The 6,804-nt window shown below is 36.8% G+C and overlaps 1 non-coding gene across 1 annotated transcript; it reads right to left on the bottom strand.

Moving 5' to 3' along the window:
• Window positions 1-3,351: 3,351 nt before the first annotated feature.
• Window positions 3,352-3,453, bottom strand: LOC123824501. The gene has a single exon (XR_006786706.1). It is a non-coding gene; the product is annotated as a U6 spliceosomal RNA (small nuclear RNA).
• Window positions 3,454-6,804: the final 3,351 nt, after the last annotated feature.

Here is a 6,804-nt window from a genome sequence, read left to right as displayed (position 1 = left end):
AAATGGAGGATAAAATTGACCTATTTTATAGGGTTATTGTAAGGAGTGCATAATACAAATAAGGAATTAGAACAATGCCTGACCTATGCTAACCACTCAGTTGTTTGCTTTTGTTATTATCATATAGGAGGGAGAATAACCACATTTATTATTTCATATTTTATTAGGCAGAAGAATATAATTAGATTTTGTTATAAAAAGGATGGCCCAGTATCCATCCTCTTTTCCTTCTTTACTAATCTTAGACTATTGAAAAACTATATTACCCAGCCATCCTAGTTGATAGGGATAAGTAATGAAATATTAGTGGAAGTTATTAGGTGGTTGGATTTCTGGGGAAAACTTCTATCCTGAACCATCTGCTTTCCTTCCATTTCTTTGAATGTAGACGTGATGACTAGCACCCCAGCAGTCCCATTGGATCCTGAGGCAACCTTAAAGATGGTGGAGCGGAAAGACAAAGACCCCAGACCACGATATCTATGAACAGCTAAGCCAGTTTTGACCCTTCAACTTCAAGACTTCTTTTATGTGAGAGAGAAACTAGCCTAGATATCTGTTACTAAGGTCAGAATTTACTTTCTAATTTATAAATTGAACAAATAGTCAGTAAATGAGGTTTTTAGATTTGTTTCCATGACTCTTTTCAGTTTTTGTCTGACAATAAATGGCATTGCCTATAGGGGTCCATCAATTGTCTTTCCATGCTTTCTGAAAGTTTCACCTGTTAGGCTTGTGTTATTTCTGTTTTGCCTCAAGTTCTGATGGGAATTCATTGGGCAAAGAATTACTCCTGTCTTATTAGCAGTAAGTAGTGACACATTCTTACCTCAGACCCTAGGTATTAAATTACAGTTTATCACAAAAAATTCTTTGAGACTGTTGTACACACCCAAAGAATATATGTCAAATCATCATGTTATCTTAAAATTCAATAGTGTAATAAACATCTTATTTTAAAATGTTTATTATGGGAAGGACATTTAAAATGAGATGTACTCTCTGTTGATTATTTCCTTTGCTACTCAGAAAGTAGTAGACTCGCTTATTCATTTTTGTTGCTTTTGGTGTCACATCCAAGAAATCATTGCTAAGACCAATCTCATGGAACCATTCCTGTATGTTTTCTTCTAGGAGTTGTATAGTTTGGGGTCTTACGCCTAAGTCTTCAATCCATTTCAAGTTGAATTTTGTATATGGTTTAAGATAAGGGTCAAATTTCATTCTTTTACATCTGGTATTCAGTTTTCCCAACACCATTTGTTGACGATACTCCTCTTTCCCCATTGGGTATTCTTGACACCTTTACAGTACATAATAAATGGACACCAATAAATACTTGTGGATAAAATGATCAAATGAATAAATGAATGAATGTGCAAGGCAATGAAATAGTTTTTCCTTTTTGAAATGTCTAATAGGATTCTCAAGTTTCTTGAATTTTCTCAACTTATTAGTTATAACTAATTTTTTTAACTTCACTTGTTGAATCTGGCTACCCTCATCATCAGTATTAATTGCCTGGCAAGTATATAGTAGATTAGGTCAGACTTTTGATATGGAGATTTATATCTTGACATTCATGTCTTTTTATTAGTGAAACTGGAAGAATGCTTTTGAACTTTTATGACTTTTGGAGACTGTGCCATGGATTATATTTCTGCTTTTTTCTTTCATGATTTACTCCAGCTTGTTAAAATATTTTGTGTTAATTATTTTGTACATTCATTTTTATTATGCAAAATTATTCAGAATAAAACATGCATATTCTAAAAAAAAAGGTAACATGCGGACAGTGTTGCAAAACTCCAGGTGGGAGCTGTGACTGTCATGTAAAAATGACATATGTAAAAGTTATAAAATATACAACTGGAGTGTTTGAAGGAGAAAGGTGTCATTTGGGGGAGATTTATTCTCAAAGTCATAAGAAAAAAATGGGAAGTGATCCACCTGTTCCTTCTAGAGGCTCTCATTGCATTGCCATGTTTAATGGCAATTTATGTGCTGTATTACAAACAATTTAAATTACAAAAAAAGACAAGCTCTTGCCTTCTGGAAAATAGACCAGTTACAAAAATGATGCACAGTTGTAAATTAAATATGTTCAGTGAGTTGTTAGAACCACTTAAGTTCACAGATAGCGATCTGGGAAGGCCCATAAAAGAAGCCATACTTCCTTTGGTTTATTTGTATGACATATGTTAAAAAACTTTTAGAATATATACATCTACTCCTTTCAAAATAGAAGTAATGTACAGTGAAGTGCACGTACTTTAGGTGTAAGATTTGATGACTCCTGCTACCTTACCCCCACCCCTTGGAGAGCAGGCATTGTCATCATCCCAGCAAGTGCCCTCCAGTCCTTCCCAGGGAGCCCTCTCCTCCACCCAGATGCGGCCATTTCTCTGATTTTTAAAACTATTGGTTTAGTTTTGCTGAATATTGACCTTCATATACATGGAAGTGTGTGCTGCTTTGTGTTTAGCCTTTTTTCTGCACAGCATTATGTCTCTTAGATTTATTCATGTTACTGTGCATAGCAGTAGTTTTTGCTGCTGGGTAGTATTCTGCTGTAGGAATGTACTAAAATTTACCCATTTTCCTCTTGCTGAAATTTGAATTTCCAGTTTTTGCCACTTATGAGTAAAGCTTCTACAGCATTCTTGTGCAAAAGGTTTTGTGGATGTGTATTTTTATTTTTAGTTTTTGGTAAATATCTAGAGGTGGAATTACTGGGCAGGAAATTGGGAGTGTACTAATTTTATAAGAAACTGCCAAACCTTTCACCAAATGGGGGTACTATTTTATTTCAAGTTAACCATTTATTTTTATTGTTTTTTAAAAAGGATGTAGACTTCTACAATTCATAACAGAAAACAGGCCTTTGAGTAAGAGCCAAAATCATTGTGTATACACAGGTAATTTTAATTGTTGTCTTAATGAACATCTATTGTGCTTATTGTCTCCTGAGAAAGAAAAGTGGGGTATTTCTTATTTCCTGTGGACCAGCTATGGAACACAAATTTTTTTTAAAAATCTACATTGTTAGAAGAGTACTTGAAACCCATTTAATATGTAAGAAGATAAAAAAGTTTTAAACTGTGGCTACTGTGGGATGATTAATTGAGTTCACAATTTCAGTTTTTACCCCAAACCTTTTTTTCTTTTTTTTTGCATCTAGTACTATGTAACAATCTTCATTACTTGTGTTTCTAGGCACTTCTCTAAAAACCTTACAGAATGGATTTCATATTCATTTCCTGTAAAACAACAACAACAACAAAGCTCTTCTCAAATAGCATGAGAATAGCATTCTTAAAACTATTTCCATTACATGTGTTTTTAAAAACATGAAACATGGAGCACTTCATGAATTTGCATGTCATCCTTGCCCAGGGGCCACACTAATCTTCAGATCATTCCAGTCTCAGTATGTGTACTGCCCAAGCGAACAGCCCTTCACCCTGCCTCAGACTTTTTGAGTTCATTAAACCCAATGTGTATTGTAACAAACCACCTTTAATTCTTCAGCTCTATATTTGATGAACTTTTAAATTTCTAACCTTTTTCATTAACTCATCAAAATTTTGTTTTTTAAGTTATTTAATGTTGAAAGAGCATAGATATTTCTGAACCCCCCTTTCCTCCCTGAAAGAGTATTGAAAGGAGTTCCATCCTCTAAGAAGTAAAAATCAGTTCTGAATTTGCTATCCAGAAGACCTAGCAAAATCAACCATCCTCACCCTTGCCTGGGCCCCACTGTGGTGCAGTAGAGACTATAAAGCTAACAGTAACCTTAAAATGCATATGCTTTCACAAACCTATTCTCATCTACGATGTCATATTTTTCCTCAGAAACATATTGCTGTTTGAAAGAAAGCAACTTCAGGGCAAAATTTTCAGAGAGGGTTGAAAACAGGTACCACAGAAAATATTATTATTGATTTTTGTAAAAGTATTTGGCAGTGTATGTGTACTGAGTAGTCCAATGTAAGCATCCAGGATTTTTTTTTTAATATTGGTAGTATAGTAGACTCCTCTTTCAGTAAACATTTGCTTTTGGGAAATATAAAAGGCCAGTTTTGGACAACTGCATCAGTACTTACTCTGCCATCTGTAAAAAATTTAGACTTTGCCTTTTTGAATGACCCTTTAAAAATACACAAGACCTAATTCTATCTTTTAGTCCCATAAAACTCCCATTGGACTTCAGTGGGAACATTTTAAAGTTAAGTTCTGAGGAATAAGGACATTTCATAATGCCTTCCTGTGAGAACTTCCTTGGGCAGAGCTTGGCCACCTCATCCCTCCGGAGAGTGCTGTGATCTTGCTGGTTTCAGAGCTCAAAACACGCAGCTGTGCTCCTTTCAGGCAGGTATACAACTGCGGCATGCCCGTCAGATTCCACGGCAGTGAGTGTATGTCCCACGCAGATGACTCTCGGGCACTGTGAGCTGCCCCCCTCCCGGTCACACGTTCATCACTAGGGGGGCTCGTCCTCAGTTCCCTGCACCCTGCATCTCTAGTGCTTTCTATAAAAACAGGACATTTTTAATCCACCACTGTGCTAATGGTTCACACACGCGATTTCACTTAATCCTTTGAATCACTGTGGAGAAACTCAGGGTGGTTAAAATCGGACTGAGATCACACAGCAGAGCCGATGTTAGAGCACGCTTTCCCTGACTCCAATACCGTGGGTCTTAGTTGTTGCCTGTGTTGCCTCGTCCCGCACTGTGGCCCTTCGCACACCTGTTTCCTATGAAGGACGGCCACTGCTTTGGCCAGCCTGGATTGTTTACCTGTCTCTCCGAAGAGCCAGACCGGTGTGAGAAAGGGTTCTTGTCTTCGTCTCTGTAAGGCTAAAGCAGGACCGACTGGATTTTAATAAATAAATCTTAAATTTAAAAATGACCCTTTCTTTGTAACTATAAAAGTTCACATCCTTTTTATAGAAAAGTGGACAAAAAACAAGAAAACAAAAACTATAAGCTATTTCAAAATCCAATTATTCAGAAATAACTGACTAAATGTTTGATAAATGGGCAAATTCCAAAAATAAAACACTGTAAAAATACCTATGGCCTTGTTCTGTTCCTAATATCAGTTTATAGAACAGTGGCACACCATATATAACTAATTGCTTGATGTTAATTAAGCATAATTACTGCATGTTAAAGTCTTTAGCTTCATAAAGCTTGGAGGTGAAAAAGAGGGAAAACAGCAAATGTTTCCATGATAAAACTATTTTATTATGACAAGACAAATTCCCTAAAACAGGATTTTCTCTGTGAATATACACTTTTGAGTCAATTCATTTGGCACTATTAAACTGACCTGAGGCACATATTTAAAAATGATCTTTCTTATGATCAGAAATGCATTTCAGGGTTAATGAAAAACTTTTCATCTGTCGGCTAGGTCAATAGGACTCTCAGTGTTATAGTGAAAAGCAGTTTACCCGGGCGAGCCCAGCCCCTAGTGGCCGGGAGTCTGGCACACGCCCACTCACTCTGCCAGGCAGGGACCGCCGCCGGGAGCCCTGCCTGCTCAGAACGTCCAGGCTTCGGAATGCACCAGTTCTCAAAACTCTTGATGTTAGTATTTTCTTCTCTTTTACTTTTTCCATACAATAGGCCACAGGTGTATGTCCAGCTCATAAGAACTTTGTGGCATTTGAATGAATACTAAGACTTTTCTACTCCAATTTTTTTAGCAGTGATTTTTCTCATCTTAGGGGAGAAAAAACACAAAATTTCTTCCTTCTCTTGCTCTTCCCTCCCTTCTTCCCTCCCCCTTCCCCTCTCCCCTCCTCTCTTTCCCTTCTGTTTTCATTTTACTGTAAGTACCCAACAATTAGGCAACATTAACACTTTTTTTTCAGGATGAATTTAGATTGCACTTAAAACTTTATCCCTAATATGTAAACACACACACTCCCTTCATGAAACTATTTCTTTTATAAGTAAAAAAAAAACCCTTCTCTTTAGTTACTTTTTTCTTTTATAAGATGTAAAAAATGAAAAAACAATGAGTGAAAAAATTAAACACCTCAATAAGATAGAATGACCATACTTGTGAATGCAATAACATCTAATATAGTATCCAATTAGAAAGTTGTGATTTTTCTTAAGTTTGTGAAGTCTTTCTCATTCTAAGTATTTTTATTAAACCTATTTTATGATTCAGAGAAACTATATAATTAGGTTTTTCTAATCACCCTGGTGATTCTAGACGTCTGCTAAGTTTTAGAAACAACCCAGAAAGAGGACATTTGAATTTCAAAGGTAGCCAATTCTGCTCTGCCCGTTCCAGGGCTTATGAAAGGAAGCAACTGGGGGTTTAACACCCACACACTGCAGTGACGCACAAGATAGGAACCTAATAAAAATGGTAGCTCCATTTTACACAGAATAAACTACTAGAAAATATATAAATATTATAATAATTATGACTCTTTACCTTGCAACAAACCTGAAGTTTGCCTGTGGGCATTAAAGGGGTTGCAGCTTGTGAGTCACTGTGGGCAGTTAGAACTGCCACGTGGGCACTTCTAACGCCAGATGTGGGTGGGCGGGGCTCACAGCACAGGCTGGGGAATGCAGGTAGCAGGTGTTTGAGGGGCGTGTGTGCTGTGTATTCCAGCATGGTTTTGATCCAGTGGGTGCAGTTTTCTGCGTTCATCCAATGTTGCTCATGGATGAGATGGTGCATAAGCAAACATTACACTTGCATTGTCCTCAAATTGTCCCTACTATGTCAGATGCATCAGAACAAATTCCCATTTTCCAAACAGGAGCAGAA

The sequence above is a fragment of the Phyllostomus hastatus genome, unplaced genomic scaffold (assembly GCF_019186645.2).
Source record: "Phyllostomus hastatus isolate PE091 unplaced genomic scaffold, TTU_PhHast_1.1 phas_contig_57, whole genome shotgun sequence".
NCBI classification, from domain to species: Eukaryota; Metazoa; Chordata; class Mammalia; order Chiroptera; family Phyllostomidae; genus Phyllostomus; species Phyllostomus hastatus.
Note: the sequence above shows the minus strand (reverse complement) of the source record. Positions and strands in the feature narration are given on the sequence as shown.